The sequence below is a fragment of the Podarcis filfolensis genome (assembly GCF_964270895.1).
Source record: "Podarcis filfolensis genome assembly, chromosome: 12".
In the NCBI taxonomy this organism is placed as follows: Eukaryota; Metazoa; Chordata; class Lepidosauria; order Squamata; family Lacertidae; genus Podarcis; species Podarcis filfolensis.
The window spans coordinates 25,953,430-25,973,496 of NC_139614.1; the positions used below are offsets into that span (position 1 = coordinate 25,953,430).

General features: G+C 44.4%; 1 protein-coding gene across 4 annotated transcripts in view; it reads right to left on the reverse strand.

Annotated features, from left to right (window-relative positions):
* HDAC9 (histone deacetylase 9) overlaps positions 1 to 20,067 on the reverse strand; it is a 466,741-nt gene that overhangs the window by 152,222 nt on the left and 294,452 nt on the right. The gene's annotated exons all lie outside the window — the stretch shown is intronic.

The window sequence follows — 20,067 nt, forward strand, 5'->3', positions numbered from 1 at the left end:
TTTAGGCTTTCATCTATTGCTACCTGAACATTTCCCTTCAGCAACCAGGTCCTCATTTCATGGCTCCATCTACTCGGTGCCTGCATTTAACTCTTCAGTGCAACGCAAGCAAGCAGCAGTAGTTCGGCGACTCATCTAGAAGCCGAGAAAGGCCAAAGGAAAAGGTCATCATTTTGTCTCCGCTCCTCCGAGTTTGATGTAGTGCTGTTTTCACTTGCAAAATAGGAAAGTGAAAACTGTAATTTATTACTGTACCAGCAATTCAAGATGTTTTGCTTGGATGCTGGGCTCGTAATCGGTCACCAGCATTCCAGCTGCTCTTGCTTTCATTGGCCGCTTTGCAGGGCTCTGAAATTTCATTCTGCAAATTTGCATTTTAAAACTATTTAATGACGCTTTTGATTTTGCATGGGGTGGTGGAGAAGCACAGTGGTGCATCATCCCGTTCTCTTGACCCATGCTGCATTTTTTTGTTTTTGGACCGGGGTGTGTTTTCAAAAGGTCAGGAGGATGTTAAGGAGTCCCAAACCTAAAGGCTCTTTCATGGCCATCAATTTCACTTCTTCTTTTTCTCCTCTCTCTCTCTTTTGTCTGCTGCAAGCTTTTTGGCACGGTGCGCCTGAGAAGTAGGGTCACTCCAGTAGCACAGCAGTAGCCTCTTGCATTGCCAAGTGAGATGCCTGCATTTTATAGTGGAACTGGGAGTCCCAGGCTGTGATTGAATTTGATGCTCTTGGAAGAGGCTGCAGGACTCTGCTGCTCTTACAGCAACACCTGCTGGACACTACGGGATGCTGTGCCTAGCCTTGTCCTTTGGGACTCGACAAAAGAAAGAAATGAGATAATCCATTCCTTGGCTGTTTTTGGTTCAAAATGCATCTCATGGTTTCAGAAGCTTCCATTCCATGAGGAGCATTGGCCCAAGTCTCATAACCTTAACTCATAAAGGTATTTTCCTTTATACCCAACAGTTCAGGGTGTATATGTACATTTGCATTCAGTTAACCAGGACTGGGGCCGGGAGCCCATGATCATCCTCTTTGTGGTTGCTGCTCTTCTTTTTCTTTTTCTTTATTTTGTTTAGTTTTTTTTTCAGATTTTGAAATTTATGAACAATTATCAAACAACCTACATAGAAAGAGAATTCCAAAGAATCTCCTGGATTTCCCTCCTCTCCTTTGTAGGTCCTTAGGTTAACTTTTCTGCCTGCATCTTGTCTATTAATCCAAATCTATTAAATCTCAATTATAGTGGTTGCCTTTTTCTTTCCCTCTCTCTGCCCACAACAGCTGCTTCTTGGCACAGAATTTGTAATACACCTCAGCTACCAAGAGCAGGTCTGCACGGGTTTCATCAAGAGAAAGAAAACCCACCAAATGTAATATTAGGTTCAGAGTTCAGCTTCCTAAACATCTTGATGTTTGCTTTTTCTTAAAAAGCAAGTTTCTAGGCCTCTCAACAGCAAAGATGTGCTCAAGAGATGATGGGCAATGTGTATTTCAGAAAGCTGGATGAATAATTTCTGGCAGTTGGATGCAGAGCTTGCATAGGTTCCTGCTTCCATACCACTGAATTTGCCGTATGCAGAACTGTCGTTATTCTATTTGCATAATATACCACTCACAAAAGAAAGATGGTGATGGAGGAGGAGGAAGAAGAACAAGAAGAAGTTAAAGCTACCAGTGGCTAGTAGCCATGACAACTATTTTCTATCTCCACTGCCAGAAGCACATTGCCTCTCAACATCAGTTGCTGTGAATCTCAAGTTGGGACAGCACTGTTGCACTCATGTCCTGCTTGTGGGCTTCCTACAGGCAGCTGGTTGACCATTGTGAGAACAGAAAGTTGGATAGCTCAGTTGGTTACAGCGTGGTGCTGATAATGCCAAGGTTGCAAGTTCAATTCCTGTATGGGACAGTTGCGTATTCCTGCATTGCAGGGCTTTGGACTAGATCAGAGGTTTTCAACCTTTTTGGGTCCACGCCTCCCTTGACCAACTACATTCTTTCTGCGGCACCCCTGTGGGGCTCAGGGACCAGTTACATCACCCCTTGCCTGCAGAACTGGCAGCTTCTCACCCTTTTTCAAACACCCTTGTGGAGTGTTCCCTCAGCCTCCTCTCCTCTTCCCTATCCTTGGGAGTCTTCTGGGCAGCCACTTCTGCCACCCACCCCTGGTCTCTGAGCTACTCCATGCCCCAAAGAGAGGTGCCTCATCACACTGCCCCACAGGGGCCTGGGAAGCAACCCCTGGCCAGTTCCAGAGGAGCCATTCGACTGGGGAGCTTGTAGCCAAGGCTGCTGCAACAGTTACTCAAGCCTTTGGAAGGCAGAGATGCAAAACGGCCTCAGAAGAGGGAGGGAAGGAAAGAGGGACAGAGGCCAGTGTTGCTTGTGGCACCCCTGGCCATCCTTTAAGGCAGCGGTTCTCAACCTGTGGGTCCCCAGATGTTGTTGGACTACAACTCCCATCATCCATGAGCTCTGGCCTTGCTAGCTAGGGGTGATGGGAGTTGTAGTTCAGCAACATCTGGCGATCCACAGGTTGAGAAAGGCTGCTTTAAGGCACCCCAGTGTGCCACGGCGCACTGGTTGAAAACCACCAGACTATAGGACCCTCTGCAGTTCTATGATTCTGTGACTAGATGAGCCATTGGCCAGATCCTGCAAAACTTTTTGTATTTTCTGATGGTGATTACTAGCCCAGTATACTGATTATCTGGATGCAGTTTAAGAAAACAAATCAGAATGCATGCAGCCAAGACTTATGAGCAGGTGTATGGCAATCTTGCTGCGTGTGCACTTAAAGAAAACCCCACATGTATAATTTGCGTACATCGTCTCCCATATACAGGTTTCATGTGGCAAACCATGACTATAAGAAAAGGCCTTAAATTTGCAGATTCTTTGGAAATATATATTTTGTAGCTGCTTGGGCATGGGTTTGCCAAATCTGCATGATGACTAGTTTTAGGACAGCTATGTAGAGCCCTTAGAGTCAGCTCTCTTATTTATATTTCTCTTTTAACAAAATGTTTGGCACATGAGGAATGTGCAGGTCCAAGCTTTCTTCTTCTTCCTGCATAAATAGATATTCTCTCTCTACTTAAGAAGGCAGATGTCAGATTTAATAACTGTGGCTCAGTTGCTTTGATTTTCAGAAGGATCCTTGGTTAAAGAAAGGGTACTAATGAGGAATTCATAAAAATAAAATAAAAAATCCATGCATTTTCTGTGTCAGGACTGAATGTGCCTGTGAACAGGATATAAGAATCCTTGGCTGTCTAAGACCCACAGAGAAAAGGCTCTCTTGTGAGTTAGCAGAGAAGTTTGTGCTTTGTGACCTGCTCTATCAGGCCCAGACATCTTTGCACATTGGATAAAAAGAGGATCAGCTGGTTAGCACCATACAATCAGGGATATTGATCCAAGGGACGGTGAAAGCCAGTGTGGCTGGTATGATTTACAGGCCATATATATTTACACACACACACACACACACACACACACACACACACACACACACAGTGCAACTATACGTTGCGATATATCAATACATTCATATATCATGATGGAGGATGGAGCTATGTAAAGGCACTGGCTGAACCAGTGCAGAGAGCTGAACCAGCCAAGTTAACAGGGGCTGCAGGAATCGAGAGAAGCATTGGCCGGCTTTACAGTTTCCCCCACATTGTGATTTTTGCATAGCACACCCCCACACACCATGATTTGCAATATACATTTGACTTCAAACCAGTTTTGGATGATATATCAATATATCTCCCAGCCCTATTTTGTCAACTTGTTTGTTAGGCTATGTTGGTTCCCCACCAGCTGCAAAGTAGAAACTGTGTCACTTTATTCAGAAAGGGCCTGGATTCATTACAAGTGGGTTGATGCCCTGTCAGAAAGCTGTCCACCACACACATGTGAGCCCAGGGCATGCTGCATTAGACTGCAGCCCATCTGAAAAACCCGGGATGGAAACGAAATGTTAAGAGGCAGAGCCCTGAGGGGACTCACTTGGTTCAATGCCTCACCATTTATTCCTATTGTCTCGTGGACCTGCTTGGAGACATCACCACGGCCCTTACACATTGTCATTGTTAATATTGTGCAAGCCGCAGTGTATAGGATGTTGAGCATTTAATATGTGTGTTGGAATTAATGAGGGTCTCGGGGAGCGCACTGCATGCTGCTGAAGATCTGCATGCCATTTGGCTGGGAAGACATCAAAAGCTCCCTCTCTGTCGAAATGTAAGTATGGAAATAACGAATGGTAATTTATGTTAAGTAGCAGTTGGAGGTAAATATTCATATTGGAGGTGGTCTTAAGTTTTTTCCCTCATCCCTTTTACCTTGAAGCCAAATACCACAAACCAGAAACCACCAACCAGCAGAGTCCCACAGTAACAAGATATTAATAGCCCATGGAAAAAATAACATAACCGTATATTATGCTGCTTGCTGCACCTAGCCAGTATGTTTTTAATGCCTGAACTGACTGACATGCAAGAAAAAGCAATTGAATAGAGTTTCTTGGAAGAACTGAAATGAATGGGTCTTGCTCCTGAGTAAGATATACTTAGCACGGGGCTGCTACTGACATGTGCAAACCTTGGAACACTTCCAGTAGTTCTGAAGGTACTTTCAAGTACAGTGGTACCTCGGGTTACATACGCTTCAGGTTACATACACTTCAGGTTACAGACTCCGCTAACCCAGAAATAGTGCTTCAGGTTAAGAACTTCAGGATGAGAACAGAAATCGTGCGGTGGCGCGGCAGCAGCAGGAGGCCCCATTAGCTAAAGTGGTGCTTCAGGTTAAGAACAGTTTCAGGTTAAGTACGGACCTCTGGAACAAATTAAGTACTTAACCTGAGGTACCACTGTATTTCCTTCTATTTGAGAAAACACTTCTTGAAAGAGGAGGGCAGAGTCAGTTTAAGAGTCACCCCGTCCCAAAAAATTGTTGTACATTTGGCCGCGCCTCCTTCTCACAAGGGTGATATAGCATTGCTTTTGTCTCACTACCCCTAGTTATATGGGCCCTATTTGCACATAAAATTCAACTCATGCGTGTGTGTAAGCATTTAAGTCAATACACGGGTGTTTTCGTTTCATGGTACAAGAGGCATTTGCAATTCACGCTGGAGTGTCTCTGAAGTGACCCACATATGCATGGGCAGGTAGGAAAGTCAGCAGTGGGTGAACTAGTAAAGCCCATTTGTAGGTTTTGTTTAAGCATTAAATGGTCGTGCAGGGAAACTGCACACATCTTGAAATTGGTGAGGTTTTTTGAAAATAAATAAATTAATAAAGCCAGGGATGGGTTTCTATCCTTTCCTGTATCTGTTTTTCAATGCATTCAATACATTTTCAATACCAACTTCCTGCGATGTGGGAGACTGTGTAGAAGCAATTTTTGGAACGTTCTTGCTATGAACTGGGCATTATACAAAGAGAAGCTCATATATCAGTCCGGGTGTTTACCAAAATGCACGACGCTTTCTTTCTATTGTTATTATTATCATCATTGAAATTTTAATCTTAGGGAATTCTGTCGCAAACAGTATAGAATGTTTTGAAACCGGAGAGAAAAACCAAGGATTTGGTTTATTCTTTCTTTCATGGCAAACACCCTGCGGGCCTCCCTTTTGCCTAAACTTCCTACCCAAAGGCCTCAGATGCCTTTGTGCGTTGTCATCATTAAAGCTTAGTATGAGTTGCTAAGATATTTGCCAGTTCTAAAGCCCCACTCCAAAGAGCCTCCTCAGGAGAATGCTACGTGAGAGAGAAGGAATACAGACATTATCGCTAAAGACTAGCATCAGCTATAAAGGGGAGTCCGAAAAGGCGAACCCATTAAGCCGATGATTTACTAGGCTAAGATGTTAAATGCATAACTTTGTTCTCCTGGGCAAACCGAGAGTCCCAGTCAAAGTTCAAAGATGCAGTTCTGGGTCATAGCAGACACATCTTTTCTTTCTAAGAATTACAAGCGCTTTCCAGCTCAAGGTACTCTCGCAGCTGTATTAAGCTGAATTGCAGCCGTATCCTGTGATCTTATGAAACGTTTTGCTTCTGTTTATATTTCTGATGCTAAAAATCAAATCCAAACCAGATTGGGAATGGGGGAGCGGTTGTGTGTGTGTGTGTGTGTAAAGGGAGAGTGCATTGATTTCCTCCGCAGTGATTCATGCGGGTCACCCGAACGGAGTGAGGTTTGCTGAAAGGATTTAAAAGTAGGCAGTGATCTCAAAAGTGAAGCCAAGCTAGTAGTAAGAGCACCCCCCCCCACATTTTTTGGTAAAAGTTCAGGGATGTGTTCCAAAATCGCTGTCTCCTCCGTTTTAGGCAGCCTTCCCTCAAAGGAAAAGAACACTGCTTTCTACTTCAAATTGCCACGATTTGGGCTCGTTGGTTCTTTCTTGAAAGGTGATAAACCACATAAGTGCTCTCTGAACCGAGCCACTCCACAGCGCCATGAAATTTGGCTCCCCATCCCCTCCGTAGCCAAGTATTTCATTCCGTCCTCTCACCAAGAGCTGGACAATTTGGATCTCTCCATTTCCCCAGTTATCGTTGGCCAGGGCATCAAATACAACGATAATAATAAACCACCCTTCCTTGAGTGAATTCTAGCCACCGAACAAATACACCACCTATCAGACCAAAGGCGCCCTCTTTAAATGCCCTCTTTAAATCACAGTCCCATTTGGCAGCCAAACCTGCTCATACCGTTATGCTCAGCATATGCTATAAATCTCTCATCTTGGACATCACTCACTACCTCCAGTGCCTAAGCCCAGATATTACAATGGTTTCCGCAAAGGGGTCGGTTGCCACGAGAACATGCTGTAGGTGCAGCTCCTAGGCCCTCTTCTTTCAAAACATCTTGAATTGTATTTCATAAGCTTGGCCCACCCACCTTTCACATTTCTGGCTTAGACCAGTAAAAAACAGGCTGCTTTGCTTTCGAGTCCTACAATCCTGCCCTCGGTTATGGGAGGTATCTGCCTGGCCACTGTGAGAAGAGGATGTTGGACCAGATGAGGCTCAGACCTGATCCATCAGGGCTCTTTTTGCATTTTGCACACTGAACCCCTGTTTTTGGCAGGATTTAAGTACACACAATGTATAAGACTGCGGATAAAACATAGTGCTTGCACCTCCTGCTCTCATTGGCTTTTTAACCAGGTAGATCTGGAGCCAAATTTTTGGCTAGAGTGTAATGGAAGAATTGAACGGCTTGGTCACTTTCAGTTTCTCTCCATTTTCTAATCTCTTCAGTTCAAGCCATTTCCACAACTGTTTGCTCCCCCCCCCCACTAAAACATAAACCGAACTAATTTCTCTCCCATCCCTAGAAAACATTAGTATCATATTCCTTAAACTAAGTGATTTATTCCAAAACAGAATTAGAGATGCAAGAAGCATTTGACACATTTGCTTGTCTCTGTGTGTGTTTTAAGAAGATCAGACCAACATACCTATCCTACACTGGACTACTGCAATGTGCTCTTTGTGGGGCTACCTTTGAAAGTGACCCGGAAACTACAACTAATCCAGAATGCGGCAGCTAGACTGGTGACTGGGAGCGGCTGCCGAGACCACATAACACTGGTCTTGAAAGACCTACATTGGCTCCCAGTACGTTTCTAAGCACAATTCAAAGTGTTGGTGTTGACCTTTAAAGCCCTAAATGGCCTCAGTCCAGTATATCTGAAGGCCTGTCTCCACCCCCATCGTTCTACCCGGACACTGAGGTCCAGCACTGAGGGCCTTCTGGCAGTTCCCTCACTACGAGAAGCCAAGTTACAGGGAACCAGGCAGAAGGCCTTCTCAGTAGTGGCACCCTCCCTGTGGAACGCCCTCCCACCAGATGTCAAAGAGAACAACAACTACCAGACTTTTAGACAACATCTGAAGGCAGCCCTGCTTAGGGAAGCTTTTAATGTTTGATGCATTACTGTATTTTAATATTGTGTTGGAAGCTGCCCAGAGTGGCTGGGGAAACCCAGCCAGATGGGCGGGGTATAAATAAATTATTATTATTGTTGTTGTTGTTGTTGTTGTTGTTGTTGTTGTTGTTGTTTACCTTTGGGAGGTAGGATAGACTTGGAGATTGCAACCTCCATGGGGCCACCAAAAGACCTTCCTTCCTGAGAATGGAACTAGGCATTCTGCTCAAAATACAGCTGTAGCAAGGAGGCACCACCTTACAGAATTCGCCCCCTTTGCCAATCAAGACGTCAGCACACAAATCCATGCCATCACTTATCATCATGTGGTAATGCAAAGATATTTGACATAGGAAGTTCTCTCAGCCAGCTCAGACCATAGGCCCATCTAGTCCAGCCCTATCTATCCTAACAGTGATTTCTTCACCATTTCATGCCGTTATCTTTCCCATCATCTGAAATGTCATACTTAAGAACGTAAGAAGGCAAGAGTATGCTGGACTAGATGGGTCACTGGCCTGGGCAAGCAGGGCAAGTAGGACCTGAACACAAGAGGATTCTCCTCTCTTGAGGTTTCCAGCAACTGGTATTCAGAAACATACAGTCTCTGACCATGGAGGCAGAGCAGAGCCATTAAGGCTGGTAGCCACTGATATCCTTTACCTCAATAACTTTTAAATAACAAAGCCAGGGACTGAACATGGCACCTTCAGCATGTCGTCAGTGTGGCAGCATCTCTTAGCTATATCACCTGCATTCTCTGTCACCTGTGCTAGGCAAACACCTTTGCTATATTGTTTTTAGGCACCTGCTAAAAAAAGGCCAATCAAGACGTACAATTTTATTATATAATTATATTTTATACTTTTCTTATATTTTGCTTAATTTTAGGTTAGCTTGCTTTCAACCTTTGATTTTACCAGGGGTTGGGGGGGATTTAATGAACATTTTACATTCTATGAAAACCCCTTAGAGGTTGTGGGTGATTAAGCAATCTATAAATCCCGTTAAATAATAGTCCCCCTTGAATAATATTTCCTGGAGGGTTGTGGTCAGAGATTTGTTTCCATTGAACATGGAATTTAACGTGGCCTTTGAACTACTGGTGACAAATGAGTGTTCCTCACCCCCTCACGAAAAGAAAAGAAAAACCACCTGGATTGATGAAAAAACCATTTGCCATTTCCAAAATATTTTGACAGCATTGCCACTGAACTCTAACAATGCTACTAGGTGGCACCTAAGATAACAGGACTACTTTTCTGCTTACATTCCACAAGGTTATGGGGTTTTGGTTTTTAGCTCTAAGGAAGTTTGACATCCAGACCTCAACTTAACGCTGCTAAAATCTGTATTTGCAAGGTAAATGCACAACCTTGTCTGTCTCTTCGCCCAGACACACACATCCTTGGGATAGCTGTGTTTGCATTTGTACCTATTACACAGAGAAACCACAGAAACACGTGTGCAGCAGTTTCGCAGGAGCCAAGGCTAGGCTGAGCCCAAGCCTGTCCTATTATTTTAGTGCACTCCCACTAACCTTTCTAGAAGTTGTGGTGAACCACAAAGAAGGTAGGGAGCTGCTCCCTCCATAAATTATCTTCAAAGGAAGGTTCAATCACAGATCATTTAAAAAACCCTGGAAGCTGGAACGGCAAGAGAGCAACGTGCAGAGACCTTCTGTGTTAGCCGCAGAAAAAGATTTCGAGAAACTCCTCACAGAGCCACCGGTTTGTTAGGTATCTTCTATAGCCAAAAGAGTACAAAAAGCGGCTACTGGGAACAGGGATGAGTGAGGGAAGGTTATTGTTTTCTTGGACTCAAAACCAGCAATGGCTTCCTTGCCTGTAGTTCATTTGCCTGTGTTATGCTGATCACCTGTGCCCTCTTACTCCCTCCATTTATTCTGCTATGACTGAAAGCTGTGATCACATTGAAACAGGATGCGGGGCAAATTTCATTAAAGCCACATTCGCAACATAGCCTTCAAGTACTGTGATACTGCTTTCAACAGTCATGGCTCCACCCCCACCCCCCAAGAATTCTGGGAACTAGGGGTGTTGAGAGTTCTTAGGAGCTGCCTGTTCCCCTTAAAGAACTGCAGTTCCCAGAGTTCCTTGGGAAGAGGGACTGGTTGTTAAATCCCTCTGTGCTATAGGCCAGTTTTTACACAAGCTCATGCCTCTCTATCCTCCGTCCAACAAGCAAGAGGCATTGTAGGAGTTCAAGGGCACATCCCAGCCAGTCAAAAGCACTGCGGGGGGCGGGGAGCAAGGCCAGTGATGGAAATTCCCTCAAGGGCCTGGCAGTGCTGCTTAGAGGGCTGTAGTCAGCCCCCCAGGCTTCTTCACCTCTGTCTTTATGTCATTTTCCTATATTCTTTCCAGTTCCATTTTTACTTTGTGGACTAAGGTAGTGAGGATTCAGAGCAGCTCCCATCAGCCCCCACTATCAGCATGCTGGCTGGGACTGATGGGATTTGGAGAGTTGGATATAACAACAACAACAACAACAACAACAACAACAACAACAACAACAACAACAACAACAGTTTATACCCTACCCATCTGGCTGGGTTTCCCCAGCCACTCTGGGTGGCTCCCAACAGTATATTAAAAACACAATAAAACATCAAACATTAAAAACTTCCCTAAACAGGGTTGCCTTCAGATGTCTTCTAAAAGTCAGATAGTTGTTTATTTCCTTGACATCTGATGGGAGGGCGTTCCACAGGGTGGGCGCCACCACCGAGAAGGCCCTCTACCTGGTTCCCTGTAACCTCACATCTCGCAGTGAGGGAACCGCCAGAAGGCCCTTGGAGCTGGACCTCAGTAGATGGTTAACAGAGTCCACAAGACCTCCTTTTTAGTAAACCTGCACCCCATTATCCACCCAGATTATCCATACCCTCCAACATTTCTCTGATGAAAATTGGGACATCCTATCCAGGTCATGACCGGGTATCACACACCTCTGCTGGCAAGCAGTGCTGTTTCCATCTAAGCAGCATGGTGGGTCCTGCTGGTTTAGAAACTGGATCAAAAGAACACAGCCTTATAATGAGTGAAACCATTGAGCCATCTAGCTCAGTACTGTGTACACTGACTGGCGGCATAACTCCTTTAAACAGGAGCCTTTCTCCAGCTGTAACCTACAGATTCTGGAGATTGAACCTGAGAGCTTCTGCATCTATAACACCTCCCACTGAGATGGCCCCTCTTGGGCTGTGCTCATAGGTAAGTGAATTATTGTTTATTTCCCATTCATATCTAACTGACTCTACGGAAGAAAATGAGGGTGTAATCCAGAGACAGACATGCTGAAGCCCTATTAAAATCAACGGGAGTTAAACGGGGGTGTAAGAGCCATAGATTTCAATGCAACCCAGTTTTGCCACCTTTCTCCCTGAAGTCAACAACGTGAATCTTCCTGAAAGTTCAGTTTGACAAAGTTGCACTTCAGTCAGCCACTGCTAACTCGTTCCACTGGTTTTGGTGAGCCTGAATCACAACTAACTTTACCTGGTCTGGGCTCAAAGAGTTTATTCTAGAGTCATTAATTTTAGCACTTTTGCTGCGGCCTGGTACATGGGAATCACCCGGGGAATTGGCCATGCGATAGGTTATTTGGAGTAATTGGTTTAGAGTTGGTTCCTGTTCCCACTGAGCTCCTTCTTCCTGATGGGAGATTGCATTTGCTTATATACATAAACATACAGAGTGCCTTTAATAAATTGGGGCTGAATGCGTTCTATACATTTTTTGGTTTTGGCTCAATTTGCTGTACACAGAAATTTGTTCTCAAACTATGTTTAAATCATTACTGGCCTCACGACTGTGTTTATTGAGATAAATGCCATTTCCCCCTTCCGAGTGGTAGCAGTTATCTGTGGTATTACAAGCTGGCTTCCCAACAGAAGAATAATCAGTGGTCAATTTGTCTTTCAGGCACTTCGTCAACCAGCTGGGTGAATATTAAGATGGAGATCCCACAGAAAAAAACTGCTCTTCGTTTACACACACATCTCCTAACTGCAGCCAAATTCCACCTGAATTTGTAGAGCTACTCCATTTGTGGAGGTGCTCCAGGACCGCACTGGATCCTGTACAGCTTTCTTTGATAATCGTACCATTGGTGTGGACCTCCAGCCTGGACAATCAGGACCCTGAAGACCAGCTTGTAAATAGCTATATGCCTAATCACCTGTGGCAATTCAAAATAATATCTAGGCAACCAGGCAAAACTTGATAAACTGAAGGAGAGTTTCCTTCTGCCATCTATGTACCACAAATGGAGGACAGGTATGTATGGGCAGGTAAGGTAGTAAAAGTTTTTTGTGAGCAAGTCACAAAGAGTGGTGGCTTGTTGTCATAGCTGCATTCCTGCCCCCCAAGATTCAGAGCTTTGAAGGTGACAGGTGTGATCTCTACATTGGCAGCTGGCAAGGTTTTTCTAATGGCCAGGCTATTCCTGCACAGATATGCAGACAAGACATCCCATATTTCCAAATAACTCTGGTGTCTCTCTCCGCCCCGCCCCGCCCCGCCCCCCATTGTGTTAGTGGAGGATCCTACCTCAGGGGCAGAACACACAGGGCAGCCACTTAAGCACCACCCAAAAATTGGGCACCGATTTGCATAATAAAATTGAACATGGTTGTATTCCTGTGTTTAGATCCACCCATGCTGATTTACAGAAATAATAAACCACTCTGCAAACAGAAATAACTGCTGTGATTTGCACAGAAATGCAATGCATCTCACCATGGGGTGGGGGGGGGGGAAGAAAATATTGTGAGCTGGTGACCAGTGGTGGACAACTTCAAGGGCTCTGCTTGCTCTCCCTTCTTTGTCTTTAAACCAGACATGGACCAGGCAGCCCTCCAAATAGAAGACCGTCTTCTGAAGAGTAAAATGCACATCAAATGGCCCCCGATTCAGTCCCTGGCATCTCCAGGTTTTGCTGAGAAATGGATCCTGTCTGAAACTCTGCAGAGCTACAGTCAGATTTGGTAATCTCCAACCTTTTCAGAATCAGACCCACCTTTAACTGAAAAGGTTGCACCTGGAGATCCATTTATTTTATTTAAATGGCCTCAGCCCAGTATTCCTGAAGGAGTGTCTCCACCCCCATCATTCAGCCCAGACACTGAGGTCCACTGAGGGTCTTATTGCAGTTACTTCACTGCGATAAGTGAGGTTACAGGGAACCAGGCAGAGGGCCTTCTTGGTAGTGGCACCAGCCCTGTGGAACGCTCTCCTGTCAGATGACAAGGACATAAAGAACTATACAACTTTTAAAAGACATCTGAAGGCAGCTCTGTATGGGGAAGTTTTTAATGGTTGATGCTTTATTGTGTTTTTAATATTTTATTGGGAGTCACCCAGAGTGGGCAGGTGGGCAGGGTATGTATGTATGTATGTATGTATGTGTAAATAATAATAATAATAACAACAACCCTATATTTGTATGGGTGGCAGTGCTGATGTTGCAGCTCACCTCAGATCAGCCCACCCAGCAGCAGATCCTGACCTACCAACAGAAGACCTTCCAATCATAGCTGTCAACTTTTCCCTTTTCTTGCAAGGAATCCTATTTGGAATAAGGGATTTTCCCTTTAAAAAGGGAAACGTTGACAGCTATGTTTCCAACACTTGGACTTTGTTATTTAACCCATATTTACCTTTACTTACTCCTATGTGCCCATTTTACAGCTTTGTTTTCCATCAGTTGTTATCTCTGCTTTATATACCTTATGGAACGAAATTTTAAAAATCTTCACACACAAAAACGGTGTGTAGACTATGAAGGGCTATAGCTCAGTGGCAGGGCATGTGCTTTGTGCAGAAGGTCTCAGGATCTCATCCTTGGTGGAAAGTCTTGCGTTCAACGAAACCTCTACCTGAATCCATGAGCAGCTGCCTGCCAGTGTAAGCTAGAGAGACCACTTCCTACACCCCTGCGAATTACTTCAAAAGGAAGCAGTCGTTTGGTGCTTGATGCATTAAAAATGAAGGCAAATTAAAAACAAAGTGGTACTGCCAGACCACCAAAAGCTAAATCAAAATTAAATTCATTATAATGAAATAAACACAGCCGGGGCCTTCCTCCCCACCCCCCACCCCTCCCCACATTGTGCCACGCTAGCAGCAAAGTCTAAAATAAACTGTGATTCATGTCTCTTTAATTTCTGCTAACAAAGCTCATTTCTAAACCAGAAAACTTTTTCATATAGGAAACCTCAGAATGTGACAGTTCATCTTCCGATCCTTAATGTTTCTCTTTCAGCTCAACAGGGCCAAAATGTCATTCTCTCTCTCTCTCTCTTTTGCAAAGCAAAAAAAGAAATCAAAGCCAAATGGTAAAAAATGCAAAGTTTGGTTAAACAAACAGTCGGCATTTCTGGGTTTTTTTTATCTGCAGCCTGCAGAGCAACTAAACAAAGCCAAGATATTGTCCATCTCTTTGACAGACAATGAGCCTCACAGGTCCAGCATGACATGCCCGGGGCTGGCACGTGATTGGAGTAATTAAATTAAATAGCAGGAAACATGTTTTCCATATGCCACTGCCTGGCCACACACAAACTGTAACAGTAAATCTTTTATGCTAGGCCAGTGCTGGGAAAAGCGTAATCGTTTGAGAAATGTAAGATGTTCACAAAAAGAAAAGTTAAAGTTAAGAATAATAAAGACCCTTCATCAACTCCCTGCCATTGTGCCCAAATGGCCTGCGTGGATATATGTGTATTTGGAAGGCTGCAAGGTCAAATTGGCAAGATCCAACAGTTAAGGGAATCGGTAACGCTCAAGTTTCGTGTTTTCAAGAACCATTCTGAATCAGTGTAGCCTGCCCCTGTCAAAACTGTGCAGATGCACACATTGTTAAAAGAGATTCACACAACTTTCTCCTCTGAGAAATACGAAGAGTCCTGCTGGATTAGGCAAAAGATCCATATAGCCCGACCAGCTAGATACCTCTGAAAAGCTCTTGAGCAGGGCATCAAGGCCATCATCCTCTCCTCTTATTGCTTCCCCAACAAGTGGGAGGAGCACAGAGAGAAGAAATGCCATGGCGCATCTGAAGCAGCACAACTGGGTGCCCCAGCTGCAACAAAACATGTCTCTCCTCCATCTGTCTCTACAACCTTCAAACAGTTGGGTAAAAGATTCCTGCATTGCAGAGGGTTGGATTAGAGGACCCTCGTGGCCCTTTCCAACCCTACAAGTCTATGATTCTATGATACTTTCTATGAGGATGTCTTCCCCCAACTTCCAGTCTGGCACTGAAATGCAAAACTCTATGCAGGTTCAAGGTAGTTCCAATGCATTTTAGGTGACCTGCACATTCGGGGGCGGGTGGTGGTGGTGGTGGAAAGTACATGGTGCAACCTCCCCAAAGCTGCTGCGCTCCTTCAATTACAGGTGGTTGGATGATGCCTCTTGCCTATGGGAAGTAAGCATGTCAGGTAGATACTTTGCCTTCTTCCTAACTTGCTGGTTTTCTACACACAGACATTTTTAAAGAAAGCTGGGACAGAGATGGGAGCCTGTGGTCCTTCAGATGTTGCTGGACTCCAGTTCTCAGCCAACCTGGCCAGTGGCTAGGGATGATGTGAGCCGAGTCCAACATTTGGAGGGCTACAGGTTTCCTATTCCCAACTGAGAAGATATTCCATCATATGATGGCCCATTTGCCTTGTTAAGGAGCCGAGTCCCAGGAAGGCTGTACAATATGCCTTCTTCTTGATGTGTATATTGGCTCTTAGCTACGTAGTAGATTTATCAGCACTTTCTGATGTTTCCAGTGGAATTGCCATTGGCAGGCTGAACTAATCTGTCACCATTGGCTTTGTTTGGCAGAGGACGATCACAACTAGCTCAAATGTGTGCTGGTAAAGAACTCCTAGCTCAGCTGCTCAGCAGAGGCGGGTGCCAGATTAGATCACCGGTAAAGCTTAGAGGATCCATCCGCCAAGATTACTAGCCTATTTGGAAGAAGCACCTCATCAATGATTGTCATGGTGGTAGAATAGATTAATCGCTACTATTTTTTTAAAAAGAGATGTCTAGAAAATTTCTCATATATGATAAACTTCAGCCATCATTATAAAATGTGTTTCAACATAAAGAAGAATGTATTTTGGAAAGAAAACCCGGCTTGGCACACTAAGACTGTTGTTTGCCCAATAACCTTTTGGCAAAGCACTAAACTAAGTACTTATTTCACTTCATTTAATAAGAAATGCACGCAACTTGCACAAATGCGCCAAATATATGTCGTTTCTTTTTAAATGCACCATACCAACGGAACACAAAACTTGTAATGAACACCCTGAAATCCAGAAGTAGTAGTCACTGTGAGACCAAGATATTGTGTTGCTTGAGGCAAAGAACAAAGTCCACAAGTCCAACTCCACGTACCAAAGCCAATCAGACCAGGTGTTGAATCTTACTTCAAATTTGGTAATGGAACAGCATGCTCCACTATATCTGAAGGGTGCAAGCTAGCTTTAGGGCTAACAGTGGACGGGCCACACAGCTACACCACCCTCTAAAATCTCAGTGCCGCTCCCCACTCTCCAGCATCTGTGATCCGAGTCAGCCACCCCACTTGACTAATGGTAGGGCCTGTTCTGGGTAACAGCACTGATGTTCCATGATGCAGCCCTGTGTCCATCAACAGGACTCCCCCAGTGTGAAGCCAGGTTAGGACAAAATCACCCAGCTATTGACCACCTCAGAATAAGGAATATTTAAAGAACAATATTATAGCTGTTCACAGGGAAGTAGACCGACTGAAGTAAGCCCAGTGTTTTACAGGATTATACTTCTTGGAAACATCTTAAAAGAAAACAGTGAGAGAGGCAAGTCTTGGGCTTGAGCTTGAAGTTGGGGTTTTTAATGATTACATACTGTACTGTAAAAATATAAAGTACCTTCCTCTAGGTACTGGAGGCTGAGATCTGAATAACTGTTATGGACCCATGAGGGAGAAGCTCATTGTCATAAACTGGCAGGAAAATGGGAAGGAGGAAGAGGATCTTGGCAAGGGGTGTAGCTGTGACTGGGACACACCTGGGCAAGCAGGGGATGGAGAAGTACTCACAAGGTGACGGAGGATGGGAGTCAGTGCACAGGAACCAGAGCAGCAGGACCCATCACCAGAGCCAGAGGGGCCCCTGTCTCCATGATCATAGTGGGCTTTGACATATAGGGAGCAACAGGAGGGACGCTCTAGGAGGCTGAGGCAAGCAAGGGCCCACAGCCCAGCTCCCTAGCTGGCCAGGTGGGGCTCGCTAGCTCTGGGAGGAGGTGTGTGATTCCTCAGCTGGAGGAGGCTTGGAACAGGTGAGGGTCACTTGCCTCATCAAGCCCAGATGCTGCAATCAGCAGGCAAAGTATAAAAGGGAAGCAGAGCTGAGGTGCTGTGTCTGCTCAACTGCCCATGTTGATGGTCCTTGGCTTGGATGCTTCTGGGCCTCTACGGGACTGTGCTTGGGGTATGACTCTGGACTGTATCCTGACTGTTGGACTTGATTTAGTTGGATTGACCTTGGACTTTGTTTCCTGACCTTTGGACTTTGCTTGTGTGGGTTGACCCCTGGTCTTTGGACTTGACATACTGACTTGCTGCCAGGTAGGCCACGGGTTCAGGACACTCAAGCACAGCTGAGACTTCATTTGTTTCTTTCCATGCAGCCGTTCCCACAAACTAGATGAGCAAACTACTTTTGAATCTAAACACAGACCTCTCTTTAGCAACAGCAAAACAGTAATGAGCACAGACAAAGCAAGAGATGACACTCTGGCTACCTACTCGTGTCATTCTCTCTCCTCACATCTAACCTTGCATGCACATCACTTCTTTGGCTCTTGGCCCCACGCAAAACTTGGCTATTGAAGTGACCATTTAATTTTTTTAAAATAAACAGCTAAGCAACAAGTGTACTAGTAGGCAGAGGTGACCCCCCCCCCAGAAAACACTAGTTCATGGAAGTGAACATACAGTAAAGACCTTTATTAGTGGAGTAAAAATTTAATCCATACTATAAAGTTAAAGGGACCCCTGACAGTTAAGTCCAGTTGCGAACGACTGGGGTTGCAGCGCTCATCTCGCTTTACAGGCCAAGGGAGCCAATGTTTGTCCGCAGACAGTTTTTCCGGGTCATGTAGCCAGCATGACTAAGCCACTTCTGGTGAAACCAGATCAGTGCACGGAAATGCTGTTTACCTTTCTGCCAGAGTGGTACCTATTAATCTACTTGCACTTTTTGGCATGCTTTCAAACTGCTAGGTTGGCAGGAGCTGGGACCGAGCAACGGGAGCTCACCCTGTTGTGGGGATTCGAACGGCCAACCTTTTGATCAGCAAGCCCAAGGCTCAGTGGTTTAGACCACAGTGCCACCCGCGTCACAATCCATACTATACAGGGCCTTAATACAGTCTGATAGAGAATTAGTCATCACTGTTGGTAGGGTCCCTAAGTATCTCAATAAAATTACAGGGACAAATAATTTCAAATGTTAATTTGGAGTATTAAAAAATTAAATCTAATACATAGGAGAGAGAAAAATATATCTTTGTCAGTTCCTGAGTAGAGAAAGGAATCTCCTACATCTATCTAAAAGTACCTCAGGATGCCAGTGAAGATAAAACAGGGAAACTAGAGCTTGGAATTACAAATTTTGAACATGGTGTGTGACATCTAGTTGCAGAGAAATTGGTCAACAAAGATTTGCCATTTCATTCACTGCAGCTAAGATTTCAGACAATGAAGGAAATGGAAGATGTTGAGTGAAATTTAGTTACATTGAAATCAGTTGAGACTTTGCCATTAATTCAATGCAACTCCATCCTTTACTCAAGGATGGAAATGAAGATGGCAAGAACAGCATAGTTGCATTGAAAAGAGACTGAATTTATTTCAGTGAGGACATTGGTGGGAATGATTGGATTGCATGACTGTGTTGCCAATGAATGAAATTGCATTGCTCCGCCTACATTAGTTAATGGCAGGGAACATCTTGAAGATCCAAGAATCATGGCAGCATTTGTAGCGGCATCTGCAAAAATGAGCGCCATTTATAAAACAGCTGGAACCCACAGAAGATGGTTTGCATATCCAGATGCAGAGCCCAGTCGGCCAGTTATGAACATTTTGCCTGTTTTTCGATCTCTCTTTCTTAAAAGTTGTATGCCAGCAATGCATTTCCACAAGTTGCAGACCATAACAATGTCATGGAAGTATTCTAGTTCCATGAAGCACCTTTAAAAGCCACCTTGTCCTCAATGGGGTGATCACCCCAAGGAGGCATGGCTGGCTTCCAAAGGTAGTGCAATCTCTTCCCTGAGCTCCCTTGGCTCAGATTTTACTCTTGCTTGAACTGAAGGTGAGGTGCTCTCTGGTTCCTTCCTATCCAGTCCACCACCAGTTGTGGTACCTATTGCACACATGCAAAGATATCTGAAGACCACAAAGAGTGGGGATCAGTGTCTAGGCAACCCATTTGCCCACAGATAATGAAGCACAGCACATCCCATACCAGACTGAATATAAAGTTTTTACAGGGGTTCTGAATGCTGCTCAGAAACAGGGGCCTTATATCACTCTATATATGCCTCCAGGGCCACGTGTCCCATTGATTTCGCTGAAACTTAAATGTAACCAGTTTGTTCCAGACTGAGGCCACTAGCTTATAGGAAGCCATCTTCAAAGGAAAGGTCCTTACCTGTGATGTTTTAGCACTGTCATTTTATATATAGATATAAAGACCCCAGATCTGCAGTCATCGGCATCACTTAAAGCTTCTGTATCTTTTCATAGGCAAATAAATCACTTAAGATTTTTTTTGGGGGGGGGCTTTGGAGTAACAATTGCTAGCTATCAAAATTCTGGATAACCAGAAAACTGGTATTTACTTGCGTTATTGCAGTTTTTTGATGATGCAATGGTTGACCCACATGTTCAAGACAAATGTGATGAGGATAAAATGAACATGCACAGATACTTCCATTTTTGTACGATGTGTAATGGCTGAAGTGGGATCAAGTAACAGGTCAAAAACAGACTTTGTGTAATGGAATAAAAAGCATGCTCCTAAAT